Raw genomic sequence first — 18,358 nt, 5'->3', positions numbered from 1 at the left:
ATTTGGCACGTTTTCTGTTGAAATCGAAAAGAAGCCAAAACAAAGCAGCACAGCAGACCCGAAAAAATGGAAAAGCAAAACAAATTTAAATGTTAGAAGCAACACAACAATGAAGGTCAGGCTATGATGACTTTTTTCCTGCACCGAACCCCCATCCTAAAAAAAATTAAAAGAAAAAAATTGAAAAACAACCGAAACAAAAATTTCGATGCGCTTTGCCTCTGTTTTTTTTCGAGTTCGACTCGTTTTCTTGGGCTAACTGGCCAAGTTTCTTTTTCATAAGTTCAATTTCTGGCCAATTTTTCTTTTTATACCCTGCTACATGAGTCTTTATTCTATCACAAAATTTAAGCAACAGACAAAATCCAATACTAACTGTTTGAAATAGTTAAATAAAAAATTTATTTACAATGTCTTTCTAAAAAATTGCTGTTTCCCCTTCATTAATTAAATAAATTTTCTGACATAAAGAAAAACCTTTATAGTTTAAATGTGAATCTAAAGAATGCAATTGTATTAAATTTGACAATTATTTATTTATAAACAGCAAACAAATTCTTCAGAGTATTTTGTTCCCAGCTGCAATTTCCTTCTATGTTTTTCATGTCAATTTCATATGGAGAGTGCTCCAATTCAGTGGAAGAGCTATTTTCTAAATCAATGCGCAAATTGTCAAAGTCAAAAGCGGTAGAATTTCTTTTGTTAAGCTTCGCTCTGTTTTCCTTTGCTTTAGCCTGACATGGAGGAAAATTGGCTCGCTCGGAAAATTGCTGGATCGCAGGGGAAGAAGGGAAATCTAAGGGGGACTAAAGTGGGTGGATTGTTTTCCAAATTGCACATGTGGCAGTCAACTCATTTGTCAAGTGGCAAATCAGTTTAGACCAAGACAGTAAGACAGAGCCAAAGAGCGAGTTAGAGACGGCGATAAAATCAACTTTGCATTTTCCATGTACTTGAAGTTGACGGTAAAGTAAAGTTTTCCCGTCGCCGTTTTTGATCGTGACGATCGACGGCATTTCCCACGCAAACTTGCCTTTGGACCGAAGGCACTTAAATTGTTTGACACACTCAACACTCGGCTGTTGTGTTTGATTGTATCGGAAACCGAACAAACATTGCTGAAATTTATGCTCTCCATAGGAAAAGTTTCTAATTAGAAAGTTGCCAAGGGTGGCGGCGGATGATAGGCGGCGAAATTCATCTCCCACTAATGGCTTTTTAATGAAGCCACCGAGAACTTGTCCGCCAGCGCGACTAAGTAACTCAAATTAGGCGTATTAATTATGACTGGCACTGTTACCGGGGAAACAGTGGAGAAGAAATGGCCAAAGCGAAAAGTGCAAGAGTTAGCAGGTGACAGAAGACTCTTGCCTTTTCGCATTTGCATCTGACATTTGCCGCGATGCGCCGACCTGCAACTGCAACTCCTCCGCGGCACTCCACTCCACTCTACTCCACTCCACTCCCGCAAGACAAAAAAAAAAAAAAAAGGCGGGATCGCGGCATTTTGGCCTGCTTACTGCATTTGGCCAAAATGTCTATAGTTCAATTGCTGATATTTTGGCCAGACACACGACGAAACACGTGACCTATGCAACAAAGCGGCAGCCGATGAGCCATCGCCAAAGAGCGTGAGTCCCTCGCGATGGCTGCGTGACACGAAAGGAGGAGCGGAATCGGGGTCACCAGGCAGCCGAAAAATGGAAATTGCATGCACTTTGAATACAATGTAAGTAAAATTTAAGACAGGGCCGGAGAAACAGTTTTGAGTGGGGTGATGCCCTCACAAATTTTCAATATCCAATATTCAATATTTCAATATTTTTTAAAAGCTATTTTAATAAAACAACAACACCAATCAATCAAAATGCAACAGGTAAAAAACTATTTTAAATGTAAAATGTTAATTAAAATCCATTTAATATTAATATAATGTTAATTTAATGTTAAAATAATGTTAATTTAATATAATGTAAATGTAATGTTAACTAAATGTTAATTAAATTAATATGGCCACGTCAGCGACAATGATAATTAATTATTTTTTTCGTTTTCTTGCACCTATAATTCCCAAGTGGTTCTGGCTGATTCGTAGTGGGATACCCCTTGATTTTGGCCAATTTCTCAGTTCTCCGGGATGACCGGCAGTTTCTCTAAGAAACTTTTTCCGGTCTCTGGAAGTGTGTGTGTGTGCGTGTGTGTTAGTGACGTGGTTCCAGAGTGGGAGAGAGTATCTGGCCAACTCCTCCTACTAGAGTCCACTCCCGGATGCAGTGCATCATGGGTCGACTCCTCCTACTGGAGTCCCCTCCCGGCTGCAGTGCATCATGGGTCGACTTCTCCTACTGGAGTCCACTCCCGGATGCAGTGCATCTTGGGTCGACTCCACCTACTGGAGTCCACTCCCGGATGCAGTGCACCATGGGTCGACTCCTCCTAGGATGCACTGCATCATGACCTGACTTGGCATGAACTTAAAGGTGCCCGATCCCTTCCTGCATGTAGTGGACTCCAGGATGCAGGGCATCCAAACCTGAAAAGGTGAGTTGCAGTTTTTTTTTAATTATGTGATGACGTGGCTTTTGTAAAAAAATGCAGTTAATTAATTAAATTTTTTTATATTTTTTTTTTCAGGTTTTTGGTTGTGTATTTGGCTGATTGCAGAAAATAATTGGTGACACCATCCAACTTGTAACTTGAAGTTCGACATCAGGATGCACTGCACCAAGGTTATTACGCAGTGAGTACAATAAATAATTAAGTTATATATTTTAAGAAATCATAAATATTTTGACAAAGAAACTAAAAGCAACAGATAAAGATCTGAAAGTTTTCAAGAACATGAAAGAAATGTTAAAGGTAAATTTTATGAAATATTGAACTTGAAGTACATGAAAATCAAACACAATTAATAATTGTAAACAAGTAGGGACATATAATATAAATATATATAGTAAGAATAGTTGTAAGAATGCGGTTACCGGAGATATATAGTATGCTGACACCACATAAATGGACTGGACAACAGGCTGCAGGATCAATTATGAATGGCGTGATCTTCTATTGAACTCCACTCCAGGATGCAGTGCATCACCTCATTGGGGTATGTATTTTTTAAACAACCGATTTGTATAAAATAATTTAACTAATATTTTGGAATGCTTATTTTCATTACAGGTGATGACTATACCTTTCTACTTGGAGTGTACTTCAAGATGCAGTGAATCAATAACCCAAAGAGGTAAATACCTTTTTTACTAATACCTTTTTTACTAACAAATTTATTCTAACTATTATTATTTGTTACAAATTATTTATTATTATTTTTTTTCTTATTTAATTTCAGGGTAAAGTGTAAAGTGTACATGTTGCGGATAAAGTGGTTGCAGTGGTTATCTTATTGAACTCCACTCCAGGATGCAGTGCATCAACACATTTGGGTATGTATTTTTTTAAACAATCGATTTGTATAAAATAATTAAACTAATACATATTTTCAAATTTTCTTTTCATTACAGGTGATGACTATTCCTTTCTGCTTGGAGTGAACTTCAAGATGCAGTGAATAAAAAACCCAAAGAGGTAAATACCTTTTTTACTAACAAAATAATTCTAACTATTATTATTTGTAACAAATTATTTATTATTATTTTTTTTTCTTATTTAATTTCAGGGTAAAGTGTTAAGTGTTAATGTTGCGAATAAAGTGGTTGCGGTGATTATCTTACTTCAAGAAGACGAAAGATTGCAGTGCAGATCAAGGAGCTAACTGAGTAAGTACCAATCTGAGAGGATTTATTTATGATAATCTCATAATTATTTAAGTAGTTGTTACATTAAGTTGGAAAATGCTTAACTTGGCAAGTATTTGGGAGAGTTACTATCTATCTATTTAAATAGAAACTGACTTAATTGGGCCGTGGTAAAGGCGGGATTTCTCTTCGTTTTTCTTCGATATACTCTATATGCAGGGCCGGAGAAACAGTTTTGAGTGGGGTGATGACCTCATAAAAAAAGAAGAAAAAGTATATCTTTTTATAAGAAAATAATGTAATATTTTAAAGGAATCAGGGTCACCAAACAAAAGTTTGAAAAATGTATTTTTTAGCCGGAAAAGTAAATACAAAAATCTTGATTAATGAAATATTTTTAAGAATTAGAACCTAGTCTGATCAGCTTATTTAAAAATAGTATATAAACTCTAATACTTTGTCATCTCTAAAGATCTCTGCAGTTCGCGATGGGCAACAGTTTAATAAATTGTCTGACTTCGATTTAAAATAAATCGACATTAAATGCTGCACAAATCTTTCGGCACAGAATACTTATACTTTTTTTCTACCTAATGAAGGTTGCCCTCTGTGGTTGTTGTCGATTGCAAGCAGCTATTGCTGTTGTCATGCAAATTGGACTCACGTTTTGCACATTAAGCAACCGTCAATTGTTTCAACAAATGCAATGATTGAGTTCTTGGCACCTGGCCAAGCCTCGATGGCCCTAGACCGCCGCCCCACCTGTCTTTTTAGGCCATCAAGGCCCGCATGTGTTGCACGGGGAGTGAGTGCCTGGCTAATTGGAGTCCAGCAGCAACCAGCAGCAACAGCAATAGCAACGCAGCAACTTGCAACCAGCAACATTGACCAACGGGCAGGAGACAGGGAATGATGCCTCAACTTCATCTCGATCTTAACAGTAAAAATGAAGACAAAAATATTTACCGTAACGCATTAAGAGAACAAGAACAAAAGTTACTGATGCTGCTGATGTTGCTGCTTCTGCTGCTGCTGCTGGCAGTTGCAAGTTGCAAGTTGCTGTTGCAATTGCTATCAGTATCAATAGTAATTTGAGGCGGCTCTTTTTGGGGGAGGAGATGGAGGAGAGATGGTGTCGTAGGTCAGGCGGCAGCAGCAGCAGTTTAAGCCAACTGCAATTTGTGGCCTACGAGAAGCAGCAGCAGCAGCAACAACAGCAGCAGCAGCAGCAACGAGCAACCAGCAACTGCAATGACGATTTGTAGCCAATTATTTCAAATATTGTATTGAAATTGTAGGCTAGTGTATGTGTGTGTGTGTGTAAGCCTGTGTCTGTGTGTGGTTATCTCTCGATTGGCATCTGCAGAAGGCCGAGGACTGGTATCCCCTTTCACCCCCTTTTCATCCACTCTCTCTCTTAGCCAATTTCCCCAATCTCACGTAGCCCGTTCGAGTGTGTCACAAGTGACCACTGCGAATCCAGCCAGTCAGTCCAAGTGGTTGCCAATCGATGGCAAATCTTGAAAACAGCAGTCCGACTCTCTCGGCTAAGGTCGCAGACTCCGAGTTTCGGTTCCCACAACCTGACGCATCTTTGTCATGTGTCCGATTAATCACTACTCGCAGCCTCAACTTCAGGAACTCAACTTCCAGAACCGCTTGGCTTCGCTCCGCTCCGCCTGACTTGGCCAACCAACGGGTCACGTCAACTGGCAACTGGTAACTCGCAACTGGCGGCAGAAACAGCACGCGCTGGCTGACCTTTGTTGCAGCGGCAACAGCAACATCACCCATGGCCCATCAACAACAGCAAAAGCCACAGCAACAGCTACAGCAGCAAATCTGACATTCATACGTTAATTTTAGCTTGTTGCATCAGTCAGATTTCCCGTGTCATTGTCTCACCTTACACTGAACATCATAAATGTGGTAGAAAATGACATTTTAAAATTAAAATTAAAAAATTGCTTTAAAAGTAAAGGAATCCTCCTGAATATTACCAGGTAAAAAATCAGATTCAATATGTAATCTAGTTGAAAACATTTTATTAAATATTTATTGAATTTTCTATAATTACTGAAGTAATTTATTGTCATTAAAGTATCTCGTTATGAAATAATTATGGTTTTTTTGAACGGCTAGACGTACTTAAATTTATAAGTAAAAGAGGAAATTAACAAACGGATGATTAAGAACTTAAACTAAATAGAACCCGTCTATGAAGCATACTTCTGATTTGTTTAATGATTAACGAACGGTAATAAATTATGTTAAGATCAATTTATTGCCCATATATTCGACGCCTTAAAAAATGTTAACAATTACTTAAGAATATGCCAACGATTTATATTCCATAATTCCAGGAATCTCGTCTATGCATTATGGGTAGTAAATCCGGCAGTCCATAAAATCAGTGCTGCCTAGTGTGGATTGGTAATCATGCACTTAAAATTCAGCAGCACGATCGACAAAAACAATCGGCAAGCGGCTAACAAGCAACAAAGAACCCCAAGAATGCAACGGCAATTGCAGCCGTTGGTCTTGGCCAAGGTAAATACTTATTAATACCTTATTAGACAAGGGTCGAAGTCGTCGGCAGTCCGTCTCGGTGGAATATCAATGAGAATGGGGCACCGGCGACCGCGGTGGCATTTCCGTTGGCCCGTTGGTCCGATGGACCGCCAACCAACTTGCCAACTAGTCCCATGGTGGCACCATGGGCGACAAAGCAACGGTGACCGATCAATTCGCGTTTCGGTTTTTGGCTTGCAGCAAAGCGACGCAGTCACAGGAAATGCAATCATAAATCGCCCATGATGACGATGACCGTGGCAGAGTCTCTGTCCTATGCCTCCGTTTCCCCCTCCCCCTTCCCCCTCTCCCTCCCCCAAGTTCCCTCCACTTCGGCCGATGTTTATGTTCATGGCTGGGCAATTAGCCTGGCCAAGATCTGGACACAACCAGGAAACGATTCGTTGCACTCTATGCGTAGGGTATTCTAATTTTGCTCGCAACTTGGCTACGGTTTGAATGAAAAATGTTAACTATATTATGGGTTATCTTAAAAATGTTGACCAGTTTTAACGTCTTTAGGTGCTTATAAAACGGTGCTAAGTTTGTTGTTTACTACTTTGATTTTGTGTGAAAGTATAGCTTTTTTCTGTTGCTAAATTAAAAAATATGTTTAGAAAATATCAATAGTTTTTGGTTGCCTTAAAATTCTCAATAAGCACCTCAAAGCTTATTTCTTTTTAATTGTCTTATCCGAAACTAATGTCTTAATAAATTCCTGTTTAATAATAATGGAACACAATTTGGTTAACCATTTTCTTCTGACTGCAATATAGGGTATATTCCCTCCACTCTGTTTTCTAATGCCTTCCATGCTTTATTCTTGGACCAAACACTTGTCAGATTGCATGTTCAATTCTAATAATATAATCTTCTTCTGCGGCCTTTATTTTGCACTGCTTCGAAAATGTTTGCGTGCCTGGGCATTGTCTAAACGGCCTGCCCCCCATTTTCCACCCCTTTTTGTGGGGGCTTTTATGTTTTTTTTGTGTTGTTTTTTTTGTTCGCAGGGTGTCTGCATTACAACATCATTAGAATTTGATTTGCGTTTCCTTGGGATGCGGCTGCTGCCGTGGCATTCGCTGCTAACGTGGCATTAAAGCCCATTTAGCTGTCGTGTGGCAATTATTGATCAACAAGGTGCCACAATCGACCATGCCCAAGTGGCCATTGGCCAGTGGAGGGATAGGTTTCTTTGGTTTCTCGAGTGTCTTCGGCTTTGGCTGTTAATTCTACGTGGTATTCTCGTCCGGGCATTTGCATTAAGCCGTTTAACCGTTTTGCCAGCTAAAAGCAATTTTATGCCCCTGTACCGGCCCGCCTTTTTCCCTCCCCCCTCCCCCCGGCACACCCCCTTCCCCCCTTCTTCTCGACCACTCCTGACCGCACTTAACACGCTTCATTTGGCCAGGCTGCTGACTGCTGCTTTCGCTCAACGCTCGACGGCCATGGCCGCAAGCGTTTAAATATTTATGTCTTGTGTATTTAAGTTAATCACATCCGAATGATGAGCTTCAACTACTGTGCTGTGGCATCTTTTCTTTTCACGGAGGCTGCTTGAAACACACTCTAATGATTTGCATGGCCAGTCGAAGGAGGAAGGCACTGGGAGCCTGGAGCACTCGGAAAAAGTGATGGTAACAACAAATTATTCTTGTTATGTAAACATATTATTTTATTCAGCAAAAAAATAATGCTAAGTTTATCAATGTAAAAAGTAAAAATTTGATATGGGTAAATTGAAGAAATTGATAAAAAATTTTTTTTTCCAATATGAAATAATTATATTATGGTAAGTTCCTCTTAAATGCGATTTGTTTAAAAACTCATATTTATGATTTTAAAAAAAGTTGTTAAAAATTGTATAAATGGTTATCCTTTATCATTAAAAAGTTTCAATGGGTATATTTCTATACGATTTTAATATGCTTTTTTAAATAGTACCCCCTTAGCATTTTTTATCAGTGCATCCTTTATTATAAAGCATTGCTAGAAGAAGCAGACTTCTTCCTCAGCCACAGGTGTCATTTGTTTGCATCTCTTTATTGAGTCGTTAACATTCCTGTGTTTCCCGTTTTTTTTCTCCATCCCTCTTTGCGGATATTTTAATTATTTAGTGGTGAGACTCAGGTAAAAATAAAATAAAAACCAAACACAAAGACCAACGAATTCCCGCACATTAAACGGATAGATACAACAAATTACCCCGAAAATGGCCACACAAAATGCGCCGAACAAGGTGAGAGAGGCACTCGCCGAGTGCGACCTGTACAGGGTACAGTGGGGCAGTGGGGAAGGACGGCGGCAAAGGAAGCTGGCTTCCCATCAGTTCCCATAAACATGTCCCCTTCCAATTTGCTTGTTCGCCGTGTTTGCGTTGCCGCGACTGTTTTAGCATTTCATTAATTTATGTTTATTGTTAACACACATACAGCGAATTTTGCCAATTGGCCTGGCTGACTATTTTTGGACCTGGTCCGTGGGTCTGGGACAGATTAGGCTCTGCCAATTTGGCGTGAAGTTTTGCATTTGCTCCTTTGGCGGCCCAAGTCGGCGACTAACGGCAGCTGGCAGAGCATCAATCAATGCAGTTGCAGTTGCAGTTGCAAGTTCCTGTTGCCTCCGCGATCTTGTGGGAGGGGAATCCCGGGGTGCAGCGAGCTGCCAACTGACCTTGCAATAAGGAAGTGACATTCGTCACTGTCTCAGCCAAAAGAAGTAGCGGGGAAGGTGCACTGGAAAAAATATACATTTATTTTTAATATGCTCACCATTTAAGCCTTTTAAATACATACTTCAAAGTCAACTTACATTCGAGAACTTTCCAAGTTCAAGCCTAAATAAAATAAATAAAAATAAAATAATTAAAATATCTCTATATTTGCTTTACTTGGTTTTACTTACTTAGCTTTAGTTGGTTACCTTAATTTTAGTTCTTATAATTATTGATTCATTAAATTAAAATAGATTTACTAAATTGTTTCTTCGTCTAGTGCCTATCCTTCGCTTAAAATTGGTAACAGTTGTTTAATATTTTTCAAGGTGGAGCTGAGAATAAAGTTTGTGAGAATTCCCCAGCCCATTTATGCTGGGCAATTAGTCTGGAGTGGGTCGAGGCCCCAGCTCTCGTTCTCTCCTGCCAACCGCGCTCCATCTCCATCTCCATCTTCACCCCAGTCGACTGGCTCCATCTGTTGGCTTCTAATGAGCGCAGCCTCCGTCCGCCTTACGTCTTTTAATTTATTTATTTTTAATATGCTGCACATTGCACTCAGTGCACTCGGCTCGCCGCCGCCGTCCGCCAAATTTTACAACTCAATAAATTGGCAAAGGCAAAGGCTTTTCTATCTCCACGCTCCAATCATATGTTGGCAGTATGGTGTGCGCGCAATTATTGTTCTAACGGCATTTCAAAGCAATTTAGTGCCGCCTTTTTGGGTGGGCAGCAGTCCAATGACCGCAGTCCAAGCTGCATTGTCTGCCGTGGCCTTCCCCTCCCTCTTCCCCCACTGTATTTTTGTATATATATATATATATAGGCTCCCAACTTCAGCTCTCCAATTTGAGGCTCTACGTCTGCGTGCGCCGCCAGCAAAAGTCCAATGTCCATGACTTTGGCTGCGAAAATCCAAACGAAACTCTGACTATGGCAATAGGCCGCCGCGCACAAAATCATCAACATAAATTTACTTTTAGTGCGTTGGGCTCCCCAGCAGCTGGGGGAAAATGTTTGGGGAATGGGTGTTGAAACTCATAAAGAGAAGCGCCGCTTTTGGCCATAAAATTGACAGCTTATGGCCGGGAAATTGATAAACGAAAACAATGCACAATTTAAACCGAACTGAAACTATTTATTGCGATCGATAATTTTGATATGGCCAAATGGTGAAATTTGTGTGCCGTTTTGGTATTTATGTGTAATTTTAGTCCTAATTGCACAAAGAAATAGGTAAACAAATGCTGAACATAGTTTTAATCAGTTGAGTGTTTGGGAAACAGAACATTTGTTTACCTCTTCAAATGTATTTTTTCAACTTTCTGCTACTTTAAATATATTTATAGTTATTTAGTGATAAATTGGTAAAGTATTTTTCTGGTTCTTCATAGTCTCTTCTGCTGATAAACGCTTTTAACATATTTAATTTATGCATCTAGAACAATTTGTGGGCCTCCGCACCTATTTGTGGTTTTAATTATTTTCTTTTTCTATTTCTATTTTCTTTTTAGCTCCTTATCAAGCTCTGGCTAATTTGTTGAGCGCTGTGAGGTAAAGAACTTTTTAATGAATTTCTTTTATTCACCTCTCTTTCTATTTGGAATGGGCGATCCCAAGAGTGGGAAAGAGATGGCGCTGGCGGGGCAAAGCGGCGTTAAATGTTTCCCTGGCATTTTGGCACGGCGGCCGGAGTACCGTTGTTTGTTGTGCGTTATGGTTTGTTGATTGCCGGCGACAACTTCCGACGCACTGCGGCAACAGCAACAGAAGCAACAACAACAACATTAGCAGCAGCAACAACAACAGCAACATTAACAATAAGAACCACCCGAATACTGGACGCTCCATTGCGGGTGGTGGTCGTTGAGTGGTTTTTAGCCCGTTCTGGTTCGGAGTTCGCCATTCTTTGGGGAACCACGACGAACAAAAAGCCAGAAAAACAACCAAAAGAACACGGCTAGAACAATCCGAAGAGCATGCCGAAAAGTGTATTTAATTTAGCAGTTAATTAAATTTTCTACACTTCGAAAAGCCCCCGTTCCACTCCCTAAAAATATACAAAAAAAAAAAAAAAATAATAAAAAGAATTTCTACACTGCTCTTTTGTTTTAATAACTTTGATTGGTTGCGCACAGCTCGAGGCGAAGTTTTGTGGTTGGGCCGGCAAGACATGGTGTTTGGCCATAAAAAAGGAAATTGGTAGAGATGACAACACCTGCTAATGACCCAAATTGGCGAATGCAGCTAAACGCTGGAAAAGCTAATGGCCAACACCTGCTGTTTGCATAATTTTATTGCCTGCCAAGCTCCCCTTTAATTCCCCCGGGCTGTTCTCATTTTCATTAATTGGAATTTCTTTGGCATGGACTTGGATCCCGCGGTTTATAGTATAACCATCGGTTTGCTTCGGCTTCTTGTCTTTTGTCGCGCTTGAATTGCCACCCGTAAACAACGGGGGAAAAGCCATCACAAAAGAAACAATGAACAAATGAATTAATAAAGTTATGAAATCACCGAAATGGCTAAGAAAAAGGTTCACAATCGAACCGTGTTCAATAACAATTTTGTTTTTTTGGGTGCGGAGGTTTAAAGTGTGGAGTGGGAGTGGGTTGAACAGTAGCCGGAAAACAATTCAATTGTTTCGATTAAGTAATTACAATTTGTGAAAATAATCGAGGCCAGCGATTTGAAAGGGGGAAAGGGGGAGACAACAAGTTTATCTGTCACAATTCCAGTGGGTCAAGCCGAAAGCCTGTCTTGGCTTAAGCGGTTCAATTAAATCTATTTAAGTGAATCGATTTTAAATGAATTGATTCACGATAAGTCGCATTACCTAACCTAGATGTCTGGCTTAATTCCCGCTGGGATACCTCGCCCAGGGACTTTGAATTATTCAAGGTATTTAATGTCGGGTCGCCTTTCAACCAATATACATACCTTTACCGTTGATTAATCCCAATGGACTTATTTAATTTGTACTGTTGGCACAATTAACATTAATACCTTTTATTTTAGGCAATTTTTTCTATTAATTCCTTCGCTACAATATTGCACTCTTTGTGATAAACAACTAATCACTATTCCCGAATTATTACTAGTACATTTTGACAAATAGTTAATCAATATCATTTTAAAAGTTTCCCCCGAAAATGCAGTTACCAATCAAATCGAGTGTTTCGAATACCCAAACTTTGGCTAATTGTTGCAATTGCACTTAATGAAGTCATCAATCGGGCAAAAGTATTTCAATTTATTTCCCCTCCGGCAACTTCAATCGAGAAGAGTGAAAATTTGACTCAATTTGGGCAAACACTTGAAACTGTTTATTTATTTATTTGCTTATTTATCAACACGCCATGGCAACCACCCACTAACTGGAAAAAGGCAGCACACACAAGCCATCACGGAAGTTGAGTTAGTGTTGGTTAGCCAAACTCACAGCTGTTTGGCCGGTATAACAGTATGACACGTAAAAAAGGTAAACAAACCGGCTGATGCAGTTTAACTTCCGTCGAAGAGCGCGTGAGTTTTCCACTTAAGAGAGAGAGAGAGAGCGGGCCAAAAAGGCAAAGAGAGGCTTAAAAAATGACAAAGTCATTTAAAGGGATTTAAAAAGAATTTGGCTTTCGGAGCTAATTGCCTTCATTTGTTTGGCTGTGGCCACAAATGAATTGCCTTGGATTTTTTGGCTCTTGGCCACTTGTGATTTACTACGTTCACTACTATTTTCTACTACTATTTTTGTGGCCAAAAGAGCAACAGCTGTGGGGGAAAATGGGCAGAGGGTCTCTATAAGCCGAAGCCTTCGACTTCGGGCCATGCCGGCGATGCACGAAAACCAGTTCGTGGCCAACTCTTCCTCTTCTTGTTGGCTAGTAACGCTTCTGTTGCGAGCGTTTTTGTTTGGCATTTCAGTTGAGCTTTGCCAGCCGAACGAAAAAGTCGAATACGACGCTGCGTTTCCTTGCGTGTTGGTTTTCCCAATTCAAATCTCTCAATTCGTGTCCGCGCTACTGAAAACTGAAAACCCAAAGAAGCAGCAATATCACTCGCAGCAGCAGCAGCAGCAGCAGCAGCAACATCAGCAGCAGCAACAGCTAAAGCAGCAGCAACAAAATCAAAACACGTTTTACTCCCGCACATTGAAAACGGTAATTTGAACCCAAAAAAAAAACAGAAAAAAAAAACAGAAACACAAAAAACTGAAAGCAAAACAAAATTGTTGAATTAATTATAAACGGTAGCCTGTTTGCGGAATGAATTTATTTTTGGCGAGACATTTTTAAGCAAACGAAATTACTTAATGACAGGAGAAATTAGAGCCAGTGTGGCCGAGTGTGTGTGTGAGATGGCTGCCTTCTAAACAGCCTTGAAAGCTGGCTAGCAGCCTCTGTCAACCGAATAGTTTCTGCCGCTGCAACAACAGCAACAGCAACGGCAGCATCTAGCGACAGCAGCAGCAGCAGCAACGGCAGCGGCAGCAGCAACAACTGGCAACAAAAGGCTGGCAGCAAGTCACAACAAAAGAAAACAGAAGCGGCAGCTGACTTTATGACGTCGCCAGGCCTGGCGTGTTAACCTGGCCAAGAGCAGCTACCTGGCTAGACATGAAAGCTTGTGGTGTCTATCTGTTGCAACTGCAACCTAAGCAACCTAAGCGCGCTCACCAACACACATACGAAACTAAGCCCAGACTAAACACACACACACTAATGCACATGTGGAACGAAATTCGCTTTTGTTTTATGATTTTCATAAATTCTTCAACAGCAAACAAACGAAAAAAGTTTATATTAAAAAGAAGAAAATAGCTAAAAGCGCGCAAAAAAAATTTAAAAAAGAAAAAGAAAAAAGTCCCTGTGTGTGCGAGTGGAAAAACCGGTTGCAGTTAAGGTTCCCGACTCGCTGTGTGTGTGTGTGTGTGCGTGTGTTTGCCTTTTTTCGCTTGGCACAGGGCGAAAATAAATAAAAGCGATTAACTTGAGACAGTTTTAGTAGCCACTGTCCCCCTGCACACTCTCTCTAGCCCTAGATATAGCCTTAATCCCCCCGGAATCCAGCGGGAAATTGGTTGGAAAGGGGAAAAGGGGGCAAGAGATTCAGCCAAGTAGAAAGGAAAATTTGCAGACATTTGTTTGCCGGCACATTTTTTTCATAATTTATATGGCTTAAGCCATCAGTTTCCAAAGTAATTTAATTCCTTGTCACTGTTTACTTATATTACTTCGCTTTTAATAATTACTTTAAGGTCTTAGCTTCATTTTAGCATTTCCTTTTTAGCCTGAATAAACTGCTAAATTTTTTATAAAACAAAGTTTATATATTTTTATTTGGTATAATCCCTTAGTCTTAACACAAAATCCCTTCCATTTTCATGATTTATTTAAGATTTATTTAGTCTTTTCCTATTTATTGAATGTTTTTTACTTTATTTCTATTTTCAGTATATTTCACATACAAAAAGGATTTATTTTCCAATCAAAACCCACTTAAATTGGCTTATAATTTGCGTAAATATTTGTGCTTGTGTTTTTTGAATGAAAGTGTGTAACCGAAAATATGGAAATTCGCTTATAAATATTGATGTGTTTTATTAAATATTTGTGTCTTTTACTTTGAAGTCAGTTTCGTTTTTGTGTCGATATTTTGCATTATTAATTACAATTTACGTTCATCGAGTGGAAAAGGTCACGACAGATTGAAAGACTTTTCAAACTAAGGAAAACAAGGAACTTGACAAAGTAAGTTCATGCTATGATATTGAGTTTACAGGCTGTGTTATACTGATATCTTTAAACAGTGATTAATTAAAGTCGTTATTGATAAGCAACCACCCACTCAAAATCCCTTGGGGGCCTTTGGCAAATTTGCCAAAATTTCAATTTAAATTTGCAATTAAATTGGATTGTTTTGCATCTCATTTGCTCCCTTATTTATGCCCCTCAGACAAAACGTATTTCGGGTTGTAATGCTATCTAATCAGCATCTTTCAATTATTTAATCGTTTATATTTACACACTCACACTCACTTGCTGCAGCTCTACAAATATTACCCATACGACTTGGTGGCCCGTCGGAACGTGCTTCGCATGCTCGAGTGGGGCAAATCAATTAAAGTCTCTGGGATTTTACGACTTCACTAACTAAATAACGATGCTGGCCGCTTTAAAACTCAGTTCGAAAGCAAGCGACGCGCCTCCGAAAAAGCCGCAAACAAATATCAACAAACGCGTGCTGCATTTGCATAAAATCGCGCCGCTCTTTATTATTATTTCCGATGCTGCGTTTTTATCGTTTTATGTTTTGGCCAACTCTCGAATATTCAAAAGCCAATTGGGCAAAGTTTTTGCAAAATATGCAAATACGGCGTCGAATAATAATATTTTTGTTTGACAATTTCGGTTGGCATTTTATCTGTTTTTGTCGCATTTTGTGGCAATTAAATGACAGCGAATTAATCATAAAAAGGGCGTAAAATTTTATTCACAACATTTATTTGCCAGCTGTCGATGCGGCAAAAAAAGTGTGATACATAAATATAAGTCGGACTGGTGAGGAAGGAAAGATTATTGTTAAAGAAATATATGTAAGATTCAACCCTATCTTTGACCAAAAGCTAAACTATTTTTTGAAAAAACAAAAATCAAATTAGCACGCACTTACAATATCGATCCGGACTGTATCACTGGTTGCATAGATGAAAATATGTGTACAAATGATTCACGTGGGCATTGGTTGGCTTAGGTGGAATCAACTTGATTTATGTAAATTGAAAACTGTTCGCATAGCAAAACAAAGTTATAATTGAGAGGCGAGATTAAAATGCATTTTTTGATTGGCTGCCGTTGAGAAACAACCTACAAGGGCTTATGAATTTCTCACCTGGCAAACAATATGCTTCCCTCGAATTTAATGCGCAGTTTCATTGAATTTGGAAATTGATTAACTGCTTAAATATTTTCCACAGCAAACTTTTCTTTTCTCCTAAAAATGAATTCCTTTGCCAGCATAATCTTGTGGTAATCCCCAATGAGCAAATTCGACACAGTTGAACCAAAGATATTTTCCACTTGAATGCCAGAACAGAAATGCAATTAAAATCCACTAAATGCAGCACTTGGTTGGGCGGAATCGTTCCGAATGAAATTGCAATGTGAAGCCATTTTCCCGCCCCCTTTTCTTTTCCCTTCTGCAGCTAATTAATTTGGCATTAATTTTAATGCAATTTGCTCGCTTATCTCAAATGCCAATAAATCAACATGGAAATCGGATTCGCATAATTTCAAATGCAATACATTACACACGCATTTGTTATCGGTTAATTAAGAAAAAAATGAGTATTATTTAAAGCACTTCATGGCTAGGGCCAAAAATAATGAATAAATTGCGTAGATCAGGAATTGAGGCATTTCTGCCCTGTCGAGTGTTAAATTGAAGATAATTTTTAATTATGGCCACAGTCGGGCCGAGCGCGCACGTTAAATTGCCTTTTAAAATTCAATTTACATTTCGGTTTTGCTTTTTCGTTAAGGGTTCGGTTTGGGGTCTCTGCTCCGAGCATCATTAATTTGCGAGGGCCTTAAGAAGAGTTTATAGAGTTGAAGATACATATAACAAGATGTATTTATTTTCAGTTCACTTATTTTGGTTGTCAGAAACTACTGAATTGCAGAGAATATATCATAAATATTTTTGAAAAGCACAGAGCTATACAATTTATGAATCTTAAATACAATTAATTTAAAAAATCATTTTTAATCATTTCACAATACCTATTATAATAACAATTATTTTTTTTTGCTGTAAAGGGTATCCAAATATATTTATTATTGATATGTTTTTATATTATTATTTTGATTATTCTGTGAAACTCTTTGAACCTCCTCCGCCAAAATCTGATGGTCTTGAGCTCGACCTGGAAACCGGAGTCGGGCAGAATAAAAACAATTACACGCATGTGCGTAAGACTTTGGTAACTTCGCGGCTCGGATTGGGCCAACTGGGGACTTGAAGATCTTCGGATCTTTTGAGCTCTGGGGTCTCTTCCCCCCTCCCCCTCCCTCCTGCTCCTCTTGTTCTACCAACTCGAAGCCGAATCCCTCGCTCTCTTTCTCTACAGGAAGCTGCGTGGCTTTGGCATTTAAAAACGTATTAATTTTGACGCGCCAGCCCGTAGTTGTTGTTTATGGTTGTTGCGTGAGCCGACACTGATGATGGTATCTGTATCTGAATCTCCGGCCATGTCCGATGCCTCGACGGCATTGTATCGGCATCGGCGGTTCTCCCGATGAGAGGAGTGATATAAATGCGAATAAGTTACGTCAATTTTTGTGTGTGTCTGCCCTGGCCTTTGGAATACTTTATCATTTCGTTTTTTGTTCTTCCTACTCCTCCATCTCCATCTCCATTTTCACCTCCACCTCCAAAAGAACCTTCCTCGTACTCCCCCTTCTGATTTGCGCTGCTTTTCTGGTTCTTTTTCTGGTATTCGCTCTGCGAAGGTCTACAACCTTGAGAGAGTTAAGTCAGCTTTACTGGAGCTGGCTGTCACTTCAACTCCAGCGATATGGGAGATTTCTTGACGGAATGTTTTCCTAGGGGTATGTAGACTATGATTAGGGCTTTGCCTCCCACACAAAAAAAGTAGATTAATAAGTAGCTTTTGCCTCTAATCCTAGATAAACATGCTGCTAAGGGAAACATATTTTTAAAAGATATCTTATGCAATGCAAGTCCATTTTACTTACAGAGATCATATAATATAAACAACCAATTTTGAATAAATTAGTTGGTTAATCCATATATATGTCTATCTATTCTGTGCATTATCAGAGATTGTTTACAATTGTATCGAAATAGTTATAGGAAATAAATATAATAATATTTCTAGGTCACATAAAAGTATCTACAACTTAAACGCAAAAATGGAAAAAACATTATTTTGAGAACCTTCCGGATGTTTATGTTTAAAAAACCGTATTTACAAATGCAAACATTTGTTTGGTAAGCATTTTATTTCCTCGGTTCTCTATGCTCACATCTCAAAGAGTATTAAAACCTTCTCCTTCCTTGTTCCCTTTATGATTCCCTTCGATTTGCTGCTTCAGTTTAGCTATTGGCGCATAATTAGCTGCTATAAACTGATTGGTTTTCCTATGACAAATGATGGGAACGAGCCACCAGAAAAAGAAGTCGGTCCGAATGCTGCTAGATGTGCGAGTAAATATTTGCATAAATATTACATATATTAATGCTAATGAGCCATCAAATCGCTGACGATTAAGGGCGACTTGAGTGGCAGAAGCCAATGACCCACAGA

The 18,358-nt window shown here is 39.2% G+C and overlaps 1 protein-coding gene across 3 annotated transcripts in view; it reads left to right on the top strand.

Moving 5' to 3' along the window:
* The first annotated feature begins 12,967 nt into the window (after positions 1-12,967).
* LOC108095157 overlaps positions 12,968-18,358 on the top strand; it is an 84,853-nt gene continuing 79,462 nt past the window's right edge. For 2 of the 3 annotated variants that reach the window (XM_017196097.2, XM_017196095.2), the window contains exons 1-2: positions 12,968-13,190; positions 14,484-14,780. The gene's annotated coding sequence lies outside the window, so the exon portion shown is untranslated. The remainder of the gene's footprint in view (positions 13,191-14,483; positions 14,781-18,358) is intronic. The other variant, XM_017196099.2, reaches the window with a different exon arrangement.

Source organism: Drosophila ficusphila, unplaced genomic scaffold (genome assembly GCF_018152265.1).
Source record: "Drosophila ficusphila isolate 14025-0441.05 unplaced genomic scaffold, ASM1815226v1 contig_414, whole genome shotgun sequence".
In the NCBI taxonomy this organism is placed as follows: domain Eukaryota; kingdom Metazoa; phylum Arthropoda; class Insecta; order Diptera; family Drosophilidae; genus Drosophila; species Drosophila ficusphila.
Note: the sequence above shows the minus strand (reverse complement) of the source record. Positions and strands in the feature narration are given on the sequence as shown.